This window comes from Diabrotica virgifera, chromosome 2 (genome assembly GCF_917563875.1).
Source record: "Diabrotica virgifera virgifera chromosome 2, PGI_DIABVI_V3a".
NCBI classification, from domain to species: Eukaryota; Metazoa; Arthropoda; class Insecta; order Coleoptera; family Chrysomelidae; genus Diabrotica; species Diabrotica virgifera.
Window position 1 is genome coordinate 176,921,679 of NC_065444.1, and position 27,538 is coordinate 176,949,216.

The 27,538-nt window shown below is 31.4% G+C and overlaps 1 protein-coding gene across 1 annotated transcript in view; it reads right to left on the reverse strand.

Moving 5' to 3' along the window:
* Positions 1 to 27,538, reverse strand: part of LOC114334767 (calbindin-32) — a 702,339-nt gene that overhangs the window by 595,136 nt on the left and 79,665 nt on the right. Inside the window, exon 2 of the mRNA XM_050644936.1 lies at positions 6,478 to 6,514. The gene's annotated coding sequence lies outside the window, so the exon portion shown is untranslated. The remainder of the gene's footprint in view (positions 1 to 6,477; positions 6,515 to 27,538) is intronic.

Genomic DNA, 27,538 nt, shown 5'->3' on the forward strand with positions numbered 1-27,538 from the left:
TATAAAAAAATTATAGTTTATACACCACAAGCACAAATTGTAATCAAAATTAAATAATTCATAATTCGTGACTGAAAGGGTTAACACTGTGATTACTATCCGTTTATTTCTGTATCAGTAACTTTCTATTGTGTGTCCACTTTTGTTTACCAATATTACACAAGCCAGCTCTTTTGTATATATCCTTTGTATCTTTTGTATATTGTATATTGTTATGCATATGTTGTTCTGAAGCTATTTTCTTGTGGCATTTTTATAATCAAGTATATTCAAATGGGAAATAAGCCACAATTTTACCTAAAAATGATTTTATTAACGTTTCGACGCCCAAGTCGGGTGTCGTTGTCAATTATTTTGTATTTTGACAACGACACCCGACTTGGGCGTCGAAACGTTAATAAAATCATTTTTAGGTAAAATTGTGGCTTATTTCCCATTTGAATATACTTGATTGTTATGCATATAGTGCATATCTTTTGCATATTGTTATGCACTATAAATATATTAACTAAATAATAAGTAACAATAATACATTATTTTAGGATGGACTTACATAAAGTATTTCATTTTATAGCAACATAACTAACAACAGCTGAAATTTCATGATCATGAGTAAGAATTTATTAGTAGGACAGTTTGTAAAAACATATTTTTGTTGGGATGGCGTTTGTGTCTGAACTTGAAGTAATAAGAGTTATTAGAGTTAGTTTTAACGATGTTTGATTGACTTAAAAAATTTTCATTCGTAAACACGTCGAATTCGTTGAGATTATTTGTGTGAAGATCCTCTTTCAGTAGTCAGATTTAAACGAATTTCCGTTAGTAAGAGTTGTCAATATCTCAGAGGCATAAGGGGCTATTATGAGATCAAGAAATTCTGTATTAACAAAATTATGGGCACATTTTCAGTTTTTATTTGTAAGTATATTCTGTAGGTAGTAGGGGAGGCAAGTATGCTAAATTGGCAATTACTTGAGCGTTATGGGGATTATAAATAGGGCTGTGAAGATTATAGGTCCTAAAACCAAAAAAAAGTTAAGTTAAATTTTACATTTTAGTGGGACTTTCCATTTTTTAATTTAATTTTACCTATACAATAAATGTTTTTTCCGATTATAGCGCCGTCTATCCATAATTTGAAAAATTATCTCGAATAAATTTACGTAGTTTAACGTAAGGAATCCAAATCTGCTATAAAAAATGAGGGCTCGTATCTAAGATTTTTTGGGAGGTCGTGTTTGGTGTCATTCGATAGATTATATTGAATTCGAGTATTTTTCAAGTTTTCGATCTGATGTTCATTTCTCGAAATATCGCGGAGTTCCTATTTAAAATTTTAAATTAACCCCCACTCCACTCCGTGGCGGCTCGTGTTTGGTATCATTCGATAGATTTTTAAAAAATATTGAACATGTATTTTTTAGTTTTTCGATCTGACGTTAATTTCGCGAAATATTCTCTTTTTTTTTGTGAAACTTTGTGACTCGCCCATTTCTTTACACCCCGCTCAAATCGTCATATTTTTGAAATATACAAATATACACTCTTGTGCATATACATAACTTACCTTATCTTAATCTGGAGATTTCGAGTGTTTCTAATGATAGATTTTTTTTCGGACCCCCCTTAACGAACTCCCCTGTATTAAGAGGCAATATATGGTAGGGGTACATTTACAGAGTACAAGGTTTCTCCCCATGTGATTTTCTGAGGCGCTCGAGCAACTGCAAATATCCCCGCTTGGGTCCCCTACTATAGTAACAATCTAAAATTAGTCGATATCAAACGTAAGAAAATGGGTTAGATTTCAGGAAATATTTTTATACAGTTTTGTGAGTCTCTATCTCTATGACATGTATTATAAAATAATGATGATGGAGCTTCTTCTAATGTTCCGATAAAGAAAAAAACGTTTATCTGTACATGTTAAAGAAAATTTAAACATACCATGTACCGGGTGTCCCAATAAGAATGGCTCTCGGCCATATCTCAGGAACCGTTTATAGTAGAGCTTTGAAATAAAAAATTTTATAACAAAAGTTGCCTCAGGAAAAGCCTGGAAATTATTTTCATAATTGTGGGACCACCGCTAGAGGGCGTAATTGAATATTAAAAATTAAAAAATCTAAATTTTACAAAATTTTCCTAATGCAGGGGCACTGGAAATCCGATCGTCGTATTCTTCATAAAATTCTACGCATATTTGATTTGACAAGTTTAGGTCTACCTTTGGAAATAAGAGGTGGGGGTGAGTGGGAACCTTGTTATGAAAAACTGGCTGTGAGTCCGGTTCTGCTTAATCAAATTTTGCAAACTTGGTCTTGTTGAAGACAGATCTTTTTCGTCAATGTAAAAGTTATGATTTCGAACCAACTTACTGAGTAATATGCCATCTAGAAGGCGTTATTTAATTTTTTTCAGAAATCTAGTGTTCCTCGGAAAGTATTAAATACAAACATGCATTTTTAATACCATATTACAAAATTAGACAAAATTAGCAACAGAATAGCGAAAACCGCATGTTAATACCTTTTTTCTGTCTCGAGATATCTTACAAAACGTGTAAATTTAAAAACATAACTGTTACTGTCCCGGTAAACGAAATAATTCATTAAAAGTAGTGTGCTATGGAAACAACAAAGAAACATTTTCCAGCTGTCAACGTATATTAGGTCTTTTCAACGCTTCTCATTTGTTTCGAACCTCGTTCATATCTCGTATATTAATATTATACACGGATTATACGGCATATGACAGGGGCTCGAAACAAATGAGAAGTGTTGAAAAGCCCTATTACAAAGAAATAAAAACAACTATTTAGTGATGACATAAACGTTCAAATTTTTGCCCATCATTTTCGTTGCAAACATTTACTCTTTCAAGAGTAGATTGAACAGCAGTCTCAATTTCTGCTCTCGATATGCTTTGAATGGCGTTTAGTATTCTCTGGATAATGTATTCTAGAGTAGTGTATGATGGGCAACAATTTGAATATTTAGGTCGTCACTAAGTAGTTCTTTTGGTTCTGTGTTATATTTAATTTTAATAGTATTGTTTCTCTTTATACTGTTGTTTTAATTAATTATATTTTTATAAGTTGACATCTGGAAAATGTTATTTTGTTTTTTTCCACAGCACACTACTTTTCATTAACTTAGTTTACCGGTGATAGTAACAGTTATGTATAAAATTTACACGTCTCTCGAGATATCTTGAGATAAAAAAAAGGTATCGGCATGCGGTTTTCGCTATTCTATTGCTAATTTAATCTAATTTTATAAAGTATGATTAAAAATGCATACTTGTATTTAATATTTTCCAAAGAAAACTAGATTTCTGAAAAAAATTAAATAACGCCTCCCAGCTGGCTTATTACTTATTAGGATGGTTCAAAATTATCACGCTTACATTGAAGAAAAAGATCTGTCTTCAACAAGACCCAGTTTTCAAAATTTGATTTAGCAGAACCGGACTTACAGCCATTTTTTCATAACAAGGTTCCCACTCACCCCCACCTCTTATTTGCAAATGTAGAGTTAAACTTGTTAAATCAAATATGCGCAGAATTTGATGAGGAATACAATAATCGGATTTCCAGTGCCCCTTCATTAGGAAAATTTTGTAAAATTTAGATTTTTTTATTTTTGATATTCAATTACGCCCTCTAGCGGTGGACCCACAATTATGAAAATAATTTTCAGGCTTTTCCTGAGGCAACTTTTGTTATAAAAATTTTTATTTCAAAGCTCTACTATAAACGGTTCCTGAGATATGGCCGAGAGCCATTCTTATTGGGACACCCGGTACATATCAAAAATTATAAAATCGAGTACCCTCCTTAAAGGAAAAGTAAGTAAAACTGTCATTACAAGTGAAATATGTAATTTGAAATACGAAAAAGAAATACATCAAATCCCATCGACGTACGAAGGAAGCGTAACATTTCCGGTTGTATCAAATAACGAACACTACAAGGACTACGAAAAGTCTGCATAATGTACTTAGTGCAGCACATACCAACAATAAAAGCCTTGAAGCAAAAACTCATTACTGACGAAACCGAATTAAGCTGCAGCCTCACGAGACGAGAATTTTGAAAAGTATGTGCTTCCGACATCGCACAAACGACAAAAGGTAAGTAATTGGAGAATCTGATAGATTACGAAATGGCGATAGTTTCTAGTTTCAATCAGAAAATTCCGTTCTGCAAATCGTCTAATAATAATTTACCTCGACAAAACATGGTTTTACACGCATTCAATGCCAACTAAACGAATAGTCGATCCTTCCGGTAAGTATGAGATACAATTTCTGTCAAATTAAGGAAAAAGAATTACTATTTTATATGCTGGATCAGAAAATGTTTGGTTCCCTAAGTCCTCTGTAAGGACGCTGTTGTATGCACCTTTGCTCTGAAGAATTGGAAATAAAATAACTATTTTGTGGACTGTATTTATTTGTTTACACTAACACGTCTTAACTCTTTGAAATTAACAAATGAACTGACTAAACAATTCAACTTGTCGCGAAGGAGACCTTGTTTGTGCGCAGGTATGGCCATCTTAAAACATTCCAAGTAAGTTGGAGCGAACATGCCACCCCTCCTTGAAAGCATTGTTTTTTAAGATAACTAAAGTTCCTATTAGGTATACAATAACCACAATACACAATACCACAATGTAACCAACAAACAAATGATATACTAAACCACGAAGCAACGATAAATTTTTTTTAAACTAAAATAACTCTAATTATCCACATTTAAGGCAAAAGTATTTGCCACCGCGCGTTTTATAAGGTGTCCACTCCTCGTTTTGAGAGTCACTACTCGCACGATACCGTATTTTCCAGGATGCACTTCCATTACCCTTGCTAAAGGCTATTTCAACGGTGATACACCATTTTCCTCTAAAATTACGATTTATCCAGGTTTAATTTGGTCAGCTAGAGAACGCCATTTAGTTCATTCTTGCAAATTAGCCAAATAACCTTTGGACCACTGACTCCAACAATGTTGCATCATCTGTGATACTTAGGGCCGATTGTTCGAACGCTAATCAAGAAGTTGATTATAATTAAATCCCCTTAACAACCATCAAATAACAACACCCCTCATTCATACGTCAATCAGTTGATTGTAATCAATTATGTTAATTACCATTATGATAATTAACATAATTGATTGATTAATTAATTAACATAACAATTATTAACATAATTAATTAATAAAATCTTACATTTGTAATCAAATATATTTTCAGGTGACCAGAATAGCAGAGTTTGGAGAAGAATATGGGCTAACAATGAATGTCAAGAAGACAAAGTTTATGAGAATATCGAAAACTCAAAGAAATAACGAAAATCTCGTCATCAACGGATCCAATATCGAACGAGTCGATCAATATGCATACCTTGGAACAATGATCAACTCCACAGGAGATTACTTACAGGAAATCAAAATCAGGATAGAAAAGGCTAAAGCAAATTTTAACAAAATGAGGAAAGTGCTCTGCACAAGAGATTTGAAGTTGGAGCTAAGAGTTAGGTTGGCTAGGTGCTACGTTTTCTCGACTCTGTTTTATGGAATGGAAGCTTGGACCTTGAATGCTGCATCAATGAAAAAACTAGAATCATTCGAGCTGTGGGTGTACAGAAGAATTCTGAAAATATCGTGGACAGAACACGTTACAAATAAAGACGTTCTGAGAAGGATGAATAGAGAAATGGAAATCCTAAATACCATCAAAACAAGAAAATTGGAATATCTCGGACATATTTCACGTGGAGAGAGATACAGCTTGCTCCAATTGATTATGCAGGGAAAGATTCAAGGAAAGAGAAGCATAGGGCGACGCAGAATATCGTGGCTGCGCAACCTGAGAGAGTGGTACGGATGTACATCAAATGAACTTTTCAGAGCAGCCATCTCTAAAATACGAATAGCTATGATGATTGCCGACCTCCGCCGCGGAGATGGCACTTAAAGAAGAAGAAGAAGATATTTTCAGCAACCCAAACAAAGTTGACATTGACAGTTGGTGACAGTAATTAAATATTTGATAATGATCAGTTGATTCCATTTTTGATTAGCGTTCGAACAACCGGCTCTAAATGAAATATTTGGATACGTCCTGGTTTTCAGATCTCGAATATCTCTTACGGTAACGCCACCAATGGACAGCCAATCAAAAAATGTCGTGCCTGGTACGAACGGATGATGATATTTGTCCATGTAGTACCCATATATGGGCCTAAAGTATCTTTTCTGATGGATATTTGCGACCGAGAGGAATGGAAGAGAGGAGACACATGACCAATAATGTAAGGTTATACGATCTATACAGACTTGTCTAAACCTTCCTTGCCTAAAAGGGACATTTTCCGAAAAAAAAAGCATTAATATTATACAAAAACACCGATTCGGTAGTCAATAAGGAATATTATAGGATTTCTAAAAAAACTAAATTTAATACTTACTTGGCTTTAATCAAAAACTAATCAATTTGGAGAATATCTGCAAAAAAAATCATGTGTTAAAGAAATACTTAGAAAAGAAATGAAAACGGTATAAATTCTATAGACCAAGACAACTAATACCAAGATATCTCATCAAAAACATGCTAATATATTTAAACTTAAATAACAATAGGTTAGTTCTCAATATTGTAGTATGTCCATGTTTCGACAATTTGTTCTACTAATGTCATTAAAGACTGTTGTTGTATGTGTAAACAGTTGTTGTTGTATGTTCCTATTAGCCAATTGTTCGACCTATTGTGTATGACCCCAAAACCACTTCAAGAGTCATTTCAAGAAAAAAATGCACAAAACTGAAGATAAGTAATCGAAGAGTATAGTATACCGTGTATATCACAATAAGATCTTATCAAGTAATTACGTTATGTTAAACAATTTGATATGTAGATTGTGTATAATTGTATCATGTATAGATGTATGATTAAGTATATTGTAAAAAATGAAATTTGGATGCAAGCCTACAAGGTCTGTTGTACGTTAAAATAAATAAATTACCCAAATAAAATAAAATATTGGAAAATAACGGTTACAGTATAGACCAGGGTATTTAGCACAAAATAAATGGATAATTAAATACAGCACCTAAAAACTTGCAACTTTTTGTATTGTGTTCATTATAATGTCAGGAAAAAAACCTAGAATAGAACAATGGGTGAAAATGCATCTTTGCATTTTAAAGTGCATAAAATATATTTTGTTACTCTATCACACCCTACTCTAATTTAAAAAAAAATCATCGATCACGTCATCACGTCCAGATCGATGACGTCAGTAGTATGATATATACGCTAAAAAGTCATAATTTAAAAATAAAAATCGAGCTGTTTTGGGATTTCTCTCTATTGTCGCCCATTCTGGAGGAAATGAATTTATGCCAACCTAAACGTCTTCAATGTATAAAGTTCAATAAAGATGATTATAATAAAACCTACTAACCAAATTAGAATGAGTTGTACTTGATTTTACGTGTGACATTAGAAATCTGTGCATTATCGGAAACCAAACCACTTTGATTTGGTTCTATTCTTAATCTTCTTCCATTCTTGCAAATACGAACTACCTACGTAAGTTTTTAAATTTCTCTATATACTTAGTACATGTTTTGCTGTAAAATTTTCAATTTCTAGCTGAGCAACAATTCTTTTTAGGGTTTTTAGACATGTTTAGACATGTTTTTATGTCTATCGTGACGTGGCGTATACCATTCGTGAGACAATCGTGCTGCACGAAAATCTGTTTACGTTAGTCGTGTAGCAAGGGTGAACTACGTTAGCGTCAGCCACGTTCGTTATTCACTAGTGACACTACTATTGTAGTGACCCGCCTTTATTTTTAGAAGTGGATACAATAATATTTTTTTTTTATTTTACAGAATAGTCGCATCAACCTCGGAGGTTATTAGCGACATATACATATACATAAGGTAATTTATTTACAAATGTTAGATTTTGTTAAATACATTGATATCTTTAAGGAATTTTACCAAGTGTTCAATTTTACAATTTTCTCCTAAGATTTCACTTGTTGATCCGATGATGTGGTTGTTCTGTCTCTGCAACTGGTATTTTGGACACTCTGCAAGTACATGCTTAACACTTAGTGGGATATTACAGTTTTCACATAAAGTGGGATTAGTGTGACCAATTATGTGTCCGTGGGTAAGTCGGGTATGTCCTAGACGAAGGCGAGTAACAATGACATTGTGAGTTCTGTTGTGAATTTGAGATTTCCACGGTTTTACAAACGTTTTCACTTCGCGAAGTTTTGAAGTTGAACTGTCCCACTGGTTTTGCCACAGATTTTTGACTTTCACTTTAATAAATGATTTTAAATCATTAAGAACTACATCTCTCACTTCACTCGCGGTTTCACTGTCTCTGGCTTGTTGGGCTGTCCGATCCGCCGCTTCATTTCCTTGGAGGCCAATGTGTGAAGGAACCCATAGGAATTGTACAATATGGTTGTTGTTTTGAATGGTAGCTAGTTCTTTTTTAATTAGGAGAGCAATTGGATGCTTCGTGTACAGTTGGTTAATGGTATGGATGGAACTGAGGGAATCGGTAATTATAAGAGCATTGGATATATTACTGCAGTTAATATGAACGAGAGATTGATAGATGGCGTATAGCTCGCCAGTATGTATACAGCTTAAGGATGGTAGTTTATACTCAAGTGTACTATTTGGAGTAATGACAGCTGCCCCAACTCCAGTAGATATTTTAGAAGCGTCTGTATATATATGATAGGATTTAGAAAATTTTCTTAGTTTGTTGATGAAAGTATTTTTTATTAAAGAGTGTGGAGTATCGTTCTTTCTAAAGATATTTAAGGATGTATCGGATTGAGGAATGCTTAATGTCCAAGGAGGAGGAATTTCTATGAAGTTGGAATAGGTATTTGGTATCGGAATTTGTAAAGTCCTAAGGGTTTGCCTAACTCTTTCGTAGAATGGCGGTCTCATGTTCCTGTTTTCAGTATATAGGTTTTTAAAACGATCAGTGAATATGTTATTTCTAGATGGATTGTTTGGATTAGAATTAGCAGCAAATGCGTATGTAAGAGTTAAGTGCATCCTTCTATATTCAAGTGATGGCTCTCCAGTTTCTGCTCGTAAACTTTCTATTGGGCTAGTCCGAAATGCTCCTGTAGCTATTCTTAATGCCGTATTTTGGATTACGTCAAGGTGGTGTAATAAGGATTCTTTCGCAGATGCATATACTATGGAACCGTAGTCTATTTTAGATCTAATTAGGGTTTTATAAATATGGATTAGGCAGTTATAGTCAGCTCCATAGTTTTTATTAGAGAGAGTTTTCATAAGATTAATTCCATTTTGGCATGTTTTTTTTATTTGTAGAATGTGTTTTTTCCATGTGAGTTTCGTATCAAAAATCATCCCTAAAAACCTAATGTCATCGGCATAATTCAGGATTTGGTTACATAATTTTAGTTGCGGTTTATTCGGATCACGTTTCTTTGAAAATAACAAACACTTCGATTTGCTGAGTGAAAACTGAAATCCTGTTTTCTTCGACCAGTTTTCGAGTTCATGAAGTGAGGTTTGTAAGTGACGCTGTACTGATGAGATGTTTTTTCCTGAAGATACTAATACCAGATCATCCGCATATAATCTGTCATGAACTAAGCTGGAGTTTGATGCTATAATATTATTAATGGCAATTAAAAATAACGTTGCGCTTATTACAGACCCCTGAGGGGTGCCATTTGCTTGAAGTCTTATTGAAGATGTGCAGTGATTGACTCTTACTTGAAAATTGCATTGTTTAAGGAAATTTGAAATGAAATTAATGATATTACCTCTAATATTCCAAGTGTGTAATGATCTGATAATATCGTAACGCCATGCTGTGTCAAATGCTTTTGTAATGTCTATGAATACTGCAATAGTTTCCTGTTTGTTTGCGAAAGATTCAAGAATTTCAGATTCTAAATCAATGAGGTTATCAGTAGTAGTTCGATTTTGTCGAAATCCACTTTGCTCGTTAACCAGGAGGTGATTTTCTTCTAATATCCATAGCAATCTTTTATTAACTATTTTTTCCATGACTTTGCACATTACATTGGTGAGAGAGATGGGTCTATATGAGGAAATTTTAGTTCGTGCATTGTTAGGTTTGAGAATAGGTATAATTATTGAATCACTCCAGGAGGTTGGAAAGACATTATTTAACCATATTCGATTGAAAATTTTTAGAAGAGTACACTTTGCATTGTCTGGCAGTTTTTCCAAGAATACTAAAGGTATATTATCGGGTCCAGGAGCAGAGTTTTTTGTAGTATTAAGGGCAAAGTTAAGTTAATCTAAGGTTAAAGGGATATTGAAGGAACTGTTATCTCTATCTTCACAATCGAGCTGTTGTTTTTCTGTGATGATTTTGTGTTGTATAAACTCTTCGGAATAGTTGCTATTGCTGGAGTTTTTTTCGAAGTATGTAGCAAAAGCATCAGCTATTTCATTAGGTTTTGTTATTATGTTAGTATTATGAGTAATAAAAGGCACTTGGTAAAATTTGTTTTTTCCTGATATTTTACGAATATTGGCCCAGACTGTAGATAAAGGTGTTGTACTGTTTATATTTGAGACAAATTTCCTCCAGTTGGTTTTTCGAGCATTTTTTGTTATATATCGAGCACGTGCTCTCTGTTTTTTGTATTCAGTTATGTTAGTTGTGTTACTATGTTTTTTCATTCTATTAAAAGATGCTTTATATTGCTTGATTGCATTTTGACATTCCGTATTCCACCATGGTAGAGGTCTGTGTTTCCTTAATATTTTAGTTTTTCCTATATGTGTTTCTGCCGCGTATGTAATAATATTCGTAAAAATGTTGAGAGTTTCATTTATATCAGTGTTTTCAAAACTAGATTCTTGTGATTCTATGCCTGTTTCTATGGCATCAGCATACTTGTACCAATTAGCGTTTTTCAGGTTCCATTTTCGGACTGGTTGGTATTCAGAGATATTGTCATCAGAAAATACAGACATTTTTATTGGGTAATGGTCGCTTCCATACAAAAATGGTAGGGGATCCCAATTAAGAGCAGTTGAAAGAGTTGGGTCACAAATCGATAGATCGATTGCCGATGTTGTACCAGTATGTACATTAAATCTGGTTGGTCTTCCATCATTGAGAATGATTAAATTTTCTTCAGTTAACAAGTCTTCGATTAGTCTGCCTTTGATATTAAAATTTGTTGAGCCCCACATTGGGTTGTGACTATTGAAATCTCCTACTATTAGCCTGGGCATAGGTATTTGTGCAATGAGTGCTTTTAAGTCGGTTAAGGTGATAAGTGTGTTTGGGGGAGTATAGATACAACATATATTAATGCATTGGGAAGCTTTAACTGAGACGGCTACAGCTTCGATGTCTGTTTTTAGTGGAATCGTTTGTGCTTCAAGAGTATTTTTAACATAAATGGCCACTCCACCACTTGCTTTTTCCTGGTTGTTTCTATTTTTATAAAATGTTGAAAAATTTTTAAATGTGTGGCAATATTGGTCTTTGAAATTCGTTTCTTGGAGACAAATGATAGCGGGGGTAATATCATTAATTAAAAGTTTTAGCATTTCATAATGGGTATAAAACCCATTTATATTCCATTGTAATAAATTGAATGTTATAGTTATAATTATTGAATGTTCAGCTCCTGGGATAATTCAGTCGATGTATCCGTGTCAAGTTCTTCATCCTCGTAGTTGTCTTTTGTGAGCTGTCTCGTAATTTTTTTGTTAAGCTTTGTACATTTCAATTTTAATGAGCGTTCGGATGTATATGAATGAATTTTGGTTATGAGTTTTTTAAATCCTAGAATGTCTACTGTATATTTATTTATAACGCTGATAACATCTTTTGTTCCATGAGCGTTTTCAAATAAATCAACTGTTTCTTCAAAAGTTAATATTTGCTTTTCGGAATTGAATAATTCTTTAATTGGTTGCATTAGCGTTTCTAATGGTATTGTTGATATTTTTGTTTTTATTCTTTTTTGTTTCTGAGTTCGCTTTGAAAATACATCGTCACTAGCTGATGTCTCAATCGGGGGTGATATTGCTTCAGATACAGTTCGTTTGGAGGATGATTTAGATGTATTTTGTTCGTTGGATACGCTAAATTCTTTTGGTGCTGGATTCTCTTTATTTTCATTAACCGAGCAAGAATTATTGCTTAGACTGGAAGATGAAGGCTGGTTAGTTATGACTATGTGAGGTGAGGGGGCTGATGAGGTGGATATATTTGGTTTGGATATCACTGGCATTGTATTATCTGTAGTTGATGTATCAAGAGGTGTTAGGTTGGTTGTAGATAATATTTTTGTTAGTGGCGTTGAATTATTTGATATGTTTGTAGAAGTGCATGTTGTTGAAGGTGTAATAGCAGTCGTTTCTGTTGAAGTTACTCTACTAGGTTCGTTTCTGTTTGAAAGTGTAGCAGTTGGGACAGCTGTTTCTGAGTGATTTACATTTACTGAGCAACTACTGGAAATATGGCCATGTTGTTTGCAAATGAAACATAAGTTGTCTAATGTCAAAAAAATTCGATTTGTAGTATCTTCATGAGTTATTAAAATGGTATCGGGAATTGGACCTGTGGGTGGAGATACGTAAATATGTCGACGGAAACTGAGTACGTGTTTGTATTCAGGATTGTTGGTTCCTATTTGCAAAAATGACATTGATGAAGTTGGTTTTAGCCCTAAGAGCAGTAGTTCGTTTTCTATTACCTTATGCGGGATAGTGGGAGAAACATTGGATATTAGGAGTCTTTCACTTGGAGTAATTAGTCTACGGACTTGAATTTGTTTATTGTTTACAGTGATGAAACCTCTACTGTTTGAAAAAAATTCATCTACGACTTGTTTGGTTGAGAAATAGATACAGATACGATTGTTGGTGATTCTTGATGAAAAAATAATGTGTTTTGGATTAACTAAAGCTCCTACCGCTAACAAGTATTCTTCTAATTTAACATCGTTGAGAGAATTAAAAACTACTGCTTGTAGCTTGGATGGATAGATTGTTTCTTTTTGTCTACTAGCTGCAGCAGAGTAAGATAAAGGTTTTTGTGATGTGGATTGCGATAATGGTTCATCGCTATTATTAGTGACGTCGAATTCCATTTCTCAACACCATTTGATTTTCCTAAGTACGGACCTGTTCCGCTTCGGATTTTGGTAATTGTCTTTAAAGACAAAAAATTGGTGTCGATCAATGACTGGTGTTGTTTATTGACGGTTTTATAAAATTCTTTGGTTATGAAATACTTATTAATAGAAAAATATGTACTCACAGAAAATGTTTTTCTATACACACTTAACTAACACTATTATACTTGATGTTAACGTAGTGTAAGAATACTATGATTGGTTTTTGTAAGTTAAATTTACTATTTGTCAGGATCGATCAAAAAGCATGTGTGCTTATTCGATATCAGTGCCGGACCTAGTCTACAATAATATTATATTGAAAGTAAAACTGCACTATTAAATCTATATTACCGGTTAATCATATCGATTTAACCATAGTTTACCCAACTGGAACAGTAATATCTCTATATATATATAATAATAATAATGACCAAATAATTATTTTGCAGCACATACTTGAAATTTTATTATCAACACTTTATTTTATTAAAACCATAAACTGTAAATGTTTTAATGATACTCTAAATTTAATTTAATAAAAGTAGTTATGGAGTTTGCCAAATACACTCAATTATAAAATATAAATTAATCTCCTAACTCTATATTTATTTACATATTTAGATATGTATGAGTCTATTTAATGTTTCTATGAAATATGATGTTCTATGATGTAGTTTTTGTAAAAACAGTTTAGTTATATAAATATTAGTTTCAAAAAACATTATCAATGCAGACTTTGGTTATATTTATACAACTGACAAATTTATCCCCAAAAAAGTTAAAGATCAGATTCTTTTTAATTGTAAAGGAAAAGAAGACTGAATGATAGTTACATCATTTTGTTAATTAAGTAGAGTAAATTTTGCATTAAATGATGTAAAATTTACAAATTTTAATTAAATTTTAAAAACTTTGTTTTTAAAAGGATAAACAACGAATTAAAAAACAGAGATTTTTATAAATTAATAATAATTGATAAAATGATAAAAGTTTAAAAAATATGATTGCGTGAGGTCATACTTATTCTTCTCTACCACAATAATTTAAACAGAGGTTTGTAGTTGCAATTGAGGGAGACTTTAGAGGAAGAATTACGAAGAATTTTTTGGCAATTCAAAATGAAATTTTTTAAATCTAAATTTAGTTACTTATTAGAGTTCTTTGTTGTAGCACAGCTCTGATGATGGCCTTATAAGCCGGCGCTTAGCTAGGAATTAAAAAAAAAAACTTTACACACTTAAAATACTGTTTGTCCTATTATTTCACTTGTCAGAAGTGTGTAAAAAACATATCAGTATTTTCAATATTTTATAGTGCAATAGCTAAGTAAAACTCCATGGTTTTCGTATTTCTGTGACTCGTAAATTCCGACAACTTTTGTTTAATAATTTAACACAGTAAATCCATCTGAACACACACACACATACAAATGCTACAAAGAATAATTTAAATTTTTACAGTAATAAGAAAAAGTGCATTAGCTTAAACCGCTTAAAGTTTGGTAAGCTACGCGAAATTACCGTTTGGGACAGTGCCAACATTTTAACTTTGTTCGACTAATAAAAAAGTATTACTCCAGTTTACTAGCATTAGAAAGAACATGTAACATCTTCAAAATATCTGTTTAAGATTAGTTTTCCCACAAGTTTATGAAAGTTTTTAGGTGTCAACATGAGTTTAACCACAAAAATGTAAAAGTTTTTATGAAAATGTACTACACCAAACAGGTTCAAAATATAAAATCACGCGAGAGTGACAGTTCAAACTCTTTTTGTTTTCTATTATCGATATTTTATTATATCATAATAGCATTTTTGATAATCACAATTATATGTCCTCTTTTTTATATGTTTGTAATATATTAAACAGGGTGTCCAGAAACTTTCCTGGCAAAACGAAGACCGGAGATTCCTCAAATAATTTAACCCAATTCATATAGTTCGAAAATACTTCATAAGGAAGCTAGAGTTATTAATTCCTCGTAATTAATATTTTTAAATACCTTAAGAACGTTTCTATTTAGAAAAACGAAAACTGGTATGTTTATGTTTATATCTAGGGCAGTCAATGAGAGCAAGAACATGTTATTACCTCCGAATTCTATCCTACTGGATGGATTTTAATAAAATTTTAGAAATAGCCTGAAAATGTCTCCTTATTCAAAGTCTATGCCGATGTGTGCTTTTGTCTTGCGGGCGGTTCCCACCCCTTCTCGGGGGTGGAATATTTTTTGGTTAAACAACTACGGAAGTTGCTAGAGAACCTAATTCTAAGCAAAAACTGTTCTATAATTTTTTTTCGAAAACTCAATACATTTTGAGTTATTCGTGGTTGAAAATTGGCCATTTTCATTGAAATATAACACCTTTTTAAACGGTTTTTTGCGAATACGGTAAAAACAATGCATCTAACTAAAAAAATTATATAAAACATTTTTGTAGCTCATAAAAAATCAAAGAGATTTGTTCCTTCTTCAATCTTCTAGTTATAACACAAAAAGAGATATGGTAGGTAAAAAGTTTGTTTTTTTGTTGCATGCTCAAATCAGTGTATTCAACTTGAAATAGCAGAGAAACGGTCGATTTTAGGTGTATAATGCTACAAATACCTTTTATTGTGCTTGAAAAGTCCTTTGAAATATGCAATATTAAATGTCGATTTTCATTCAAACTAAGCGGGATATGCTGCAAAAAATTGATGCCTAACGAATTTTAAGAAAAAAATTGAGAAGTATTTATATTTAACCCCTCATCCACAAAAAATTAGATACATCGTTTTCCTTCTACAATACATTTTACTATAATGTTATTTTTATGTTTAAAAAGTTAAGCGGGTTTAAAATGAATTGTTTTTGAAAAAAATAAAATCAAATTATAGAGCGCCTAGTTAAATTTCCTTAAAAATCTTCTTCTCCATGTAACTAGAAAATGATAAGAGACACTGTTATAAAAAATAAAATCAAAATGTTTATCTAGAAGAAATCTACATTTTTGTATGGCATCTTTTTTTTTGGCATCTCTTATCATTTTCGAGTTACATGGAGAAATAGGAATATTTTTAAGAAAATTTAAAAATTCGCTGATTAATTTGATCTTATTTTTTCAAAAACTATTACCCAACTTTTACTATTTTATTTACATTACTATTTTAAACCCACCCAACTTTTTAAACATAAAAAGAACACTATAGTAAAATGTTTTGTAGAAGGAAAACGATGCATTTAAATTCTTTTGGATGAGGGGTTGAATACACTTCTCATTTTTTTCTTAAAATACGTTAGTCATCAAATTTTTTACAGTTTATCTCGCATAGTTTGAATGTAATCGACATTTAATATTGCTTAATTTATAGGCCTTTTCAAGCACAACAAAAGTTATTGGTAGCATTATACACTTAAAATCGACAGTTTCTCTGTTATTTCAAGTTAAATTCACTGATTTGAGCATGCACCAAGAAAACAAGTTTTTTTCAATTACCATATCTCTTTTTGTGTTATAACTAGAAGATTCATAAAGGAAAGAATCTCTTTGTTATTTTGTAAGCTATAAAAATATTTTATATAGTTTTTTTAGTTAGATGCATAGTTTTTAAGGTCGCAAAAAACCATTTGAAAAGTTGTTATGCTTCAATGAAAATGGCCAATTTTCAATCAGGAATAACTCAAAAAGTATTGAGTTTCCGAAAAAAAATTATAGAACAGTTTTTGCTTAGTATTAGGCTCTCTAGCAACTTCCGTAGTTATTTAAGCAAAAAAATTTCCACCCCGAGAAGGGGTGGGAACCGCGCCCAAGACAAATGCACACATCGGCATAGGGTAGACTTTGTTTCTTGGGCTATTCCCTACTTACTGTGAAAATATCACGTAAATTGATATAGTAGGATGGAATTCGGAGCCACATACCCTCATTGACTGCCCTAATCTTCCAGAGATAGATTTCATCAATTACGAATTTATAGTATCGGCCATAGGCATCCGCTTTGTGTAGGGCAACGGTTATTTTATCGCATACCTTTTTACTTTTTAACATTTAAGCATTTTTGATACTGGATTATTAAAATGTGAAGTATTCTAAGACTAAAATGTAGTCTTGCTGTAAGTCGGTAGGATACACCGTTTTCTAGAAAAATCGATTTGAAAATTTTTGGTTTTTTGAATTTGAAAATCACTTGAAAAAAAAATAAAAATAAGTGTATTTTACCGACTTAAAGCAAGAGTAACTTTTAGTACTAGAATAGCTTATAATTTGATAATCTAGTATCAAAAATGCTTAAAAATTAAAATTGTTCTGAAATTTTTTAGTTGCAGCATAATTATGTAATTATAAATAAATCCACAATTCTAGTCTAAAATTAATTTATTGACGTTTTGACTTCCAAGTCGGAAGTCGTTATCGAAATACAAAATATTAATAAATTAAACAAATTTTGTTTATGTCATTTGGTAAAAAAACCTTCTAATAATTTAATTTAATCTGACTCATTCATATAGACATATTTTATACATTTTAAAGAAGACGACTTTTAATTTTAATTAAATATTAATTAAATTTAAAAATTAAAGACAAAGGATATGTTATAAAGTAACCCTTGACCTACCCAAAACGGACGTATGTGACCGGCACTGTCACAAATCATGGAATCGATGTATCTGTGGAATATAAATCGGCATACCAGTTTTGGATTCTCTAAATGGTTTTTTTTTGAAAAAATTTTCAAATTTTCAAAATCGAAAAAACATTTTTAAATTGATTTTTCTAGAAAACTGTGTACCTATTCTGCCGACTTAATTAAGAGTACCTTTTAGTACTTGAATACCTCACAATGTCAAAATCCAATATCAAAATGATTACAAGTTGAAGACAAAAAAGGTTTGCGATAAATTACCGTTAGCGTACCCAAAAGGGCACGGTACTAGAAATTCGCAATTTATGGAATCAATTGATCTCTGGAAGATAAATAAGCGGACCAATTTTCGTTTTTCTAAATAGAAGCGTTCTTAAGATATTTAAATATACTAATTACGAGGTGCAATCTTTAGAGCTCTAGCTTTCTTAAAAAGCATTTTTGGACTAGCTAATTTGGGATAAACTACCTTAAAATTTTCTTCGAATCTCCGGTCTTCATCTATAAAGAGAGTTTCTGTACACCCTGTATAATATATCCAAAAAGTAGATTAATTCCGTATTGTTTAAATAACGACATAACAAATTATCTACATATTTAGTAGGTACCCATTTTTATAAGAAAAAAAAAATAAAATGGTAAAATATTTTAATAATAGTCCATTTTTTATTTGTATCTTTGAATTAATTCCCAGAGTTCGGCGCAGTACAATCCAATAATTTTTTTATTGTTTTATAGATTTTTTTTAATTTTATTTTATTAACCAGTGGAATCCCTTAAATTTTTCAACAGTGGCACTCTTCTTCCTATACTGCTTCCTCCTCCTCTCTTTCGTTGTATTATCAATCTTAGCATTTTTCATATCGCTGTCCCCACATTACTTGTCCAAAATATTGTAACTATTTTAGGCTATCTATCTATTTGTATTTATAAACCCTTTCAATCAGTACATCTAGCAAATATGTATTTGTTTGTATGTATCTGGTTTCTTTATTATTATGATCCAATTTCAATCCATATTTTTCACACAAACAGCTTGTCTTGTTTAGTAGTAGTTGGAGTTGATCAGCAGAGCTTGCCATAATCATGGTATCTACTGTAGATCTTATGTTGTTAATAGTTCTGCCGGTAACTGTTATTTCTTTACTTGAAGATAGTAATGCTAATTTCCCTAACGTGTATCTATCTATAACAATTAGAAATAATGGTATGCTTTTTCTCATGAGGATCTTTCAATGCGTCACAATTTTTCGATTTCTTTCTAACGCATTAAATTGTATATGACACAAAAAAACGCACGTCGCTGATTACATTTCGTCGGTGACATTTATAACATTTATTCTAGTTCTAGTTTTCAATAGATGGCGCTAAAATGGAAAATGAAATAATTTTCGAATTATATAATATATCTACGAATATAATCTGAACAATTTAGAAGACTATACAAATCAAAGAAAATACCATTTGATAAATGCAATAAAGAAAATTGATTTGTTTTATGCCAAATTGCACATAAAATTTGACAACTGTCAGATTTAACTAAAATGTCATATTACTAAAATGTATATTATCACGGACTTACCTTTTTTTCTATCATTTGTGACGCACTGAAAAATGCTCATGAAAAGAAGCATATATGACTAATTAATTGGTACAGTATGCGGCAAAATAAACAATACTGAAATGAATATTGAAATTTTTATGATTATTGTTTTCACCCAATTTTGAAAAAATGTGAAAACTTTGAATTATCCACGTCCGTCTGTCCGTCTGTCTTTTCCGATGACATAGTGCTGATAAGTAACAATAGAGAAGGCTAAAGTAGCTTAAACAAAAATGTGAGAAAGTCGGTTTAAAAATGAATTTAACTAAAACAAACGTGATGACAAATCAAAATATCACAATAGACTTAGATGGAAGTGAGATCTAAAATGTCGGAGAGTATTTATATTACCTAAGGCACACGATCAAACTAGGCAAACATAATGAAACGGCAGAGATAACTAGAAGCATCCGAATGACTTGGGCAGAAGTAGGAAGACTCAGTGATGTGTTAAACAACAAAAAGATACCAATAAATCTAAAGAAAAGGGTATCCAACAGTTGTGTTCTACCAGTTATGACCTACGGAATGGAGACCATGACGCTTACAGAGGTATCAGCCAATAGATTGAGAACGACACAGGGCGATCGAACGAGCTATGTTGAACGAGAATCTCTGAGTGAACATATACGAAATAAAGACGTGTGAAAATTGACGAAGGTGGTAGATGTAATTGGAAGAATAGCGCAAATGAAATGGAACTGGATAGGACACGTGGCACGACAAAACATCAAAAGGTGAACGAAAAACAAGACCACAAAAACGATGGCTAGATGACATCAAAAGCAAATATAAGAAGAAACTGGCACCAAATAGCTAACAGTGGAGAAGACAGAGAAGAGTAGAAAACTTATTGGGAGGCCTTTGTCCAGAAGTGGATGCAAATAGGTGAAAAAGAAGAAGAAGAAGAAGATTATAATGTAATATTGTATTTAATAGTGACACACAAAACATATTTTAGATCAAAAGACAACCGAAAATACTTGAAATATTTGACACCAATATAATCTGATTTGATTATTTATCATATTGCTTGAATTACCAGAGAACGGCAGTTCTCGTCAGTGGCGCACAACCCCAACAACAATACTGCTACAAGCGACACTATATATACACGAAATTTTCGATTTTCTAAATCTGACTGAATTGAAAATTGGACCAAATCCCATCTTAAAGTTTAGGAAAAGACTCACCCAACCATATGTCAACTCTCCATTTTGGTTGAAGGGTGCGGATTTTACGGCCCTTTCCATTTCGGATCTGTTTTTCGTTCTCGTCCCCAAAACTCCCAAAAACTTCAAAAAGTTAAGTCCGACCTTTACGGCTTCTGATAATACTGATCATTACCTGTCCAACGGATGTCTAATTTTGAAAATCGGTTAAACCATTCTAGTCTAGAAAGCCACTGCGCATCCGCTAGGAAAAATATTCTAATTCGGATTTTTTGCACAATCTTACTCAAAAAGAACCCCTTTTAACAAATTTGCATGTTGCCAGGACCAAAAGTTGGTCAAAAATTTTTTAAAAGTTTTTTTTTTGTTTTTTTCATAAAATTATTTTTTTTGCTTGGAACAAAATTTTTTTAGGTTTTTTGGATCATTCCAAACAGAAAAGGTCTTTAGTCACTTTTCTCTAAAGTTAATAGTTTTTGACATATAAGCGATTAAAAATTGAAAAATTGCGAAATCGGCCATTTTTAACCCTCAAAAACTATGTGAAAAACTGAAAATTTGAATGTTGCCAAGGTAAGTTGATATTTTTAAACATCGATTGATGAAATCCCGAAGAGTGTTTTGCAATACAATATCAAAAACCCCTTTGTTTTTTAATTGCCAATCAAGCGTACCCGACACTATTTTCCACCTTTGCATGTGTATGCAGTATGGTGCAAATGAAAGGAATAAATTCGTTATTTCGTAAACCGGCTACTTTAAGGAAAAATCCCGAAACAGTTCGATTTTTATTTTTAAGTTAGGATATTGTGACATATATGGTATACTAGTGAGGTCATCCATCTGGGCGTGATGACGTAATCGATGATTTTTTTAAATGAGAATAAGGGTCGTGTGCTAGCTCATTTGAAAGGTTCTTCAGTTCTCTATTCAGCAATATAAAATTTACATAATTATTTATACAGGGTGTCCAATAATTTAATTTTTTTGTCAATTTGGCAAATGATTTATTTAATAAAAATTTTGGACACTCTGTATAAATAATTATGTAGGTACATGTTTATATTACTGAATAGAGAATTGAAGAACCTTTCAAATGAGCCAGCACACGACCCATATTCTCATTTAAAAAAATCATCGATTACGTCATCACGCCCAGGTGGATGACGTTACTAGTATACTATATAATATGCCACAATATCATAACTTAAAAATAAAAACCGACCTGTTTTGGGATTTTTCCTTAAAGTCACCGGTTTACGAAATAACGAATTTATTCCTTTCATTTGCACCATACTGTATACACACGCTACGGTGGAAAATAGTGTCGCACACGCTTGATTGGCAATTAAAAAACAAAGCGGTTTTTGATATTGTATTGCAAAAAACTCTTCGCGATTTCATCAATCGATGTTCAAAGAATATTTATCTACCTTGGCAACATTCAAATTTTCAGTTTTTCACATAGTTTTTGAGGGTTAAAAATGGCTGATTTCGCAATTTTTCAATTTTTAATCGCTTATATGTCAAAAACTATCAACTTTAGAGAAAAGTCACTAAAGACCTTTTCTGTTTGGAATGATCCAAAAAAAACTAAAAAATTTTGTTCCATGCAAAAAAAATAATTTTAGGAAAGAAACAAAAAAAAACCTTTAAAAAATTTTTGACCAACTTTTGGTCCTGGCAACATGCAAATTTGTTAAAAGGGGTCCTTTTTGAGTAAGATTGTGCAAAAAATCCGAATTAGAATATTTTTCCTAGCGGATGCGCAGTGGCTTTCTGGACTATTCAAATGTTACCGAGCTCAGTATGACTCAATTTTTATTTAAAAAGGGGAAAATGTTTGTGGATATGTTTGTATGTATGTATGTGGAAAAGTTACTCCAATCTGAATTTTTCTGTGTTTCAAGAGGGTGTGAGGGCCTATTCAGAACCGGTGTAATTTTTGACTTCTGACTACCCGTAAGCCAGCTAGAGGGCTAGGGAGACACAAAATAGCATATTTTTTGGGCGTATATATCTTAGGTTCAAGGAGAGACAGGAAAACCGCAAATACACTAGCTCAATACGATTGAGTTAAAATTTCAAATGGTGCCTAAGCTATCCAGCTGAGACATATACACTGCTCACCATAGCCGAAAAACTGAAAAATTAAACTTTGAAAATTTTGGTTTTTCGACAATTACTCAAAATTTCAACCTACGAATTGCGCCAATAACTGAGCGTTTGTAGTAGGTCTCTAGTCGCATCTAACCTTGTATACCTCATATGTGAGAAAATTCGAATTTTTAAGTTATAGGCTTTATAAATATGATCTAATCTATTTCTTATGGGAAAAACGGTTTTTCAAGCTCAATAATTCGTACAATACGTTCAGTTATCATACTTGACCTTCGATGCATTAGATACTACTTGCCAATACGTTTCAAACTCATGTTTATTGATCAAAATCAGTTAAGCTGTTCAGACGTTAGAGTTCCAAAAGTATAATTAGTTCAGAAACTGAAACTTTTCACTTCGCAATTTTTACAGAATCGATCGATTTGCTTGAAAATTTAACAATAAGTAGTGGATAGTCCAAGAATCAAAATCTATATGATGCCGAAAGATGCTTTTACCATGGGGTGGTTGCCACACCATCTCGGGGGGTGGAAATTTTTTATTATATTTTGACCGCAAATGTTGGTAAAAACATTAATTGTAAGCAAAAAAAGGTTTTATACATTTTTTTGATAAAACTAATAGTGTTCGATTTATTGGTTATCGAAAGTGTTAGTGTTATATCGAAAAAATCAATGTTATTAATCAGCTTTCTGCTAATAACTCAAAAAGTTTTTGTTTTATCAGAACAACTTTACTTAATAAAAAAAAACAAAGTGTTTTTTTTATTTTCTTTAAGACCAATGGTAATCGAGCTGTACTTTATTATATGTTAGCTTTTCTTCGTCAAATACTGAATATTATAGTTTCAAAGTTAAAAGACGGAAAAACTATGCATTTTTCGAGGATAACTTATAGAAACTAATTTTAAATGTTTAAAAAGATCTATCTTCAAAAATAAAAAATAAAGTCTGTAGCTTAAAAATTAAGTGACTTATTATAATGAAAAGAATGTCAGTCCCTATTTTTTCAGTCAAAAAGTTATCCGAAACAACCCCCTAATTACCACCCTAATTAAAATTAGTCATCGACCTTATTCCGTATTTTTTATTTATGTATTTAATAAATTTTAATAGATTTTACTTTTAATAGATTACAGAGAAGTTTGACCGGCTTAAAACAATTAGTTTTTAAAAAAATGGAGAGCGAATAACGAATTTTTGTAGTTTGGTAAAACATGCCCTTTTCTTCAGAATAGAAAGATTAGCATCAGAGATGCGAAAAAATGTTTACATGTGAAAATGTAGCGTATTTAATTCTTAAGAAATTTGATTAAGAACATTTTTTCTACGAAAAAAATTGAGTGAGCTACAGACAATTGGAACTTGTCATAACATGCAAAAACCACCTTTACCAACCCTTTCAAAGTCACCTCTTTTTGCGACTTTTTAAAGGATTTTAAAGGATTTAATATTAACAGTCTTATAGATCTTATAAAAACTTAGAATTTTTTTAAACAAACTTTTTCATATAAAAAATAAAAAAGTTAAGGTTAAAAAACCAATAAATTTTTTTGAAAAAAAAATGGAAAAATTTAATTGTAAGCATAATAATGTAAGTTAGCGGTATTTTTTTGTATGGTGTACGATAAAAACGTATTACCAGAGAACGGCAGTTCTCGCCAGTGGCGCATAATATCAATACATGCGACACTATTTATAAAACTTAACGTGTATTTAATAAACATTGCATTCAACTTCATACATTTAATTTATAAATAACTTTGAAAAACTCCTGATACAAGAGTAAAAAACCTCTATACGCCGTAAAAATGAGTGGAGCACACAATATTCCAGCTACATCATCATCTGATATGAATATTATGTGGCGCGATAATGTATTTTCATTTGGATGGAAAATAAAATTCTAGTTTTATTTTAAAAGATTTTTCCATAATATTTGCTAAATTTAAAGTTAAACGCGCCACAAAAGAGCTTCCAATGCAAATTGTGTCATATCCTTTTGTGGTGCGTTTTACTTCAAATTTAGCAAATATTATGGAAAAATCTTTTAAAATAAAACTAGAATTTTATTTTCCATCAAAATGAAAATACATTATTACCCCAGGCTGTGGGTGAAAAATAGGTCGATTTCAATATAATTCAGGAATTTTTGAAACCTATCAGGTGTTGTAAAGGACGATGCGAGAAATAACTTCTACTAAAATGTAACCAAAAATATTGTGCGCTTTTTTTTATTGCGATTTTCATTTGTTAAATTTGCAATTTTTAATGATTTTTAATTTTGCAGCTTAGGATATTGATTTTAGAGAAAAACTTTTTAATAAAAAGTTGTAGTAAATTAAAAAACCTACAATTTGAGGTATGGTAAGTTTAATTTCGTTAATTGATTATTGCAAAACAGCCTGCGAAAAGTCCAAAATGGCCGCTTTTTACAATTGCATTATTTATTGTACAAATAATTTTTTTATTTTTTAAATCTATAAAATGAAGATCTTTCAATTCCAAATATAAAAAAAAATTGTAAAGCCAGATTAACGAATTTGTTGCTTAGATATTATAAATTGTTTATCTCAAGACGTCAAATGTCGAAGGCTATAACTTTTTGAAAAAAAAATCTTAGATAGTTGGTGAAACATCCAGTCTCCTTCTAAAGAGTTATATTTTCATATTCTGATGTAAATAAATGCGTAAAATATTTTTAAACCTCTAATTGTTGGGTTTGAAAATAAGGGGGCAAATTTCGTTATAAACATTTAGAGCTGAAGCGGCCCTGTACATCCTATGAGTTTCTAACTTACAGATTATTGTTGCTGAAGAAGAAACGAAGATTTATAAAAAATAAAAATTTTCTACAACCAATTGAAGCCGAGATAATTGTTTTTTTTTTCTTAAATCGTAGTGCCTTTATTTATAACAATTAAAAAATTATTTTAAATTCATTGACTAAAGAAAGACATATTATCTTAAAATAAAAATTATTGTAAAATGTGATTACATTTAATTATTAAAAATTATTTTTAAAATCGGTGCTTTTGCAAGCGGCCGAATTTTGCAAATCGCCCGGCTCGCTTCAAATCCGCGCGCACGGAAAATTTTTACGTAACTTGTATTAAATTTTGACAGAAAACAATTTAATAATATGACCATTATAATATACAGTCTATTTACCACTGTATTTGTTTTTCTTGATAAACTTTTATATGTGAAATCCAAAACGAATAGTCACTTCAAGAAGAAAAAGTTTTATATTGTATATTATAGTAAGAAGTAACATTATTATTATTATATTTATATAACAATGAGAAAATTAAAAATATAGTTATATATTTCATATACATATATGTATCATTTTTGTAATATTTTTTCTTCTGAAATGAAATTTCACATATAAAAGTTTATCAAGAAAAACAAATACAGTGGTAAATAGACTGTATATTATAATGGTAATATTATTAAATTGTTTTCTGTCAAAATTTAATACAAGTTATTGTACGTAAAAATTTTCCGAGCGCGCGGATTTGCAAAATTCGGCCGCTTGCAAAAGCACCGATTTTAAAAATAATTTTTAATAATTAAATGTAATTATATTGTATAATAATTTTTATTATAAGATAATATAAGTCTTTCTTTAGTCAATGACTTTAAAATAATTTCTTAGTTGTTATAAATAAAGGCACTACGATTTAAGAAAAAAAAACAATTATCTCGGCTTCAGCTGGTTGTAGAAAATTTTTATTTTTTTATAAATCTTGGTTTCGTCTTCAGCAACAATAATCTGTAAGTTAAAAACTCATTGGATGTACAGGGCCGCTTCAGCTCTAAATGTTTATAAGGAAATTTGACCCCTTATTTTCAAACCCAAAAATTATTTCGGCTTCAGTTGGTCGTAGAAATGTTTTATTTTTTTATAAATCTTCGTTTCATCTTTAGCAACAATAATCTGTAAGTTAGAAACTCATAGGATGTACAGGGCCGCTTCAGCTCTAAATGTTTATAACGAAATTTGCCCCCTTATTTTCAAACCCAAAAATTAGAGCTTTAAAAATGTTTTACGCATTTATTTACATCAGAATATGAAAATATAACTCTTTAGAAGGAGATTGGATGTTTCACCAACTCTCTACGATTTTTTTTCAAAAAGTTATAGCCTTCGACATTTGACCTCTTGGGATAAACAATTTATAATATCTAAGCAACAAATTCGTTAATCTGGCTTTACAATTTTTTTATGTTTGGAATTGAAAGATCTTGATTTTAAAGCTTTAAAAAATAAAAAAAAATTATTTGTACAATAAATAATGCAATTGTAAAAAACGGCCATTTTAGACTTTCGCAGGCTGTTTTGCAATAACCAATTAACGAAATTAAACTTACGGTACCTCAAATTGTAGGTTTTGTAATTTACTACAACTTTCTATTAAAAAGTTTTTCTCTAAAATCAATATCCTAAGCTGCAAAATTAAAAATCATTAAAAATCATCGCAATAAAAAAAACGCACAATATTTTTGGTTACATTTTAGTAGAAGTTATTCCTGGCATCGTCCTTTACAACACCTGATAGGTTTCAAAAATTCCTGAATTATATCACGTTTTTTCACCCACAGCCTGGGGTATATCGCGCCACGTAATATTCATATCAGCTCTTTTGTAGCTGGAATATTGTGTGCGCCACTTATTTTTACGGCGTATAGCGGTTTTTTACTTTTGTAATATTATAACAAACATTTTCTCATTATTTGAAATTACTTGTAGTGAAAACAAATAGAAAAGTTTGCTTCTATTTTCTTTTATTTCTAAAGGGATTTAACAC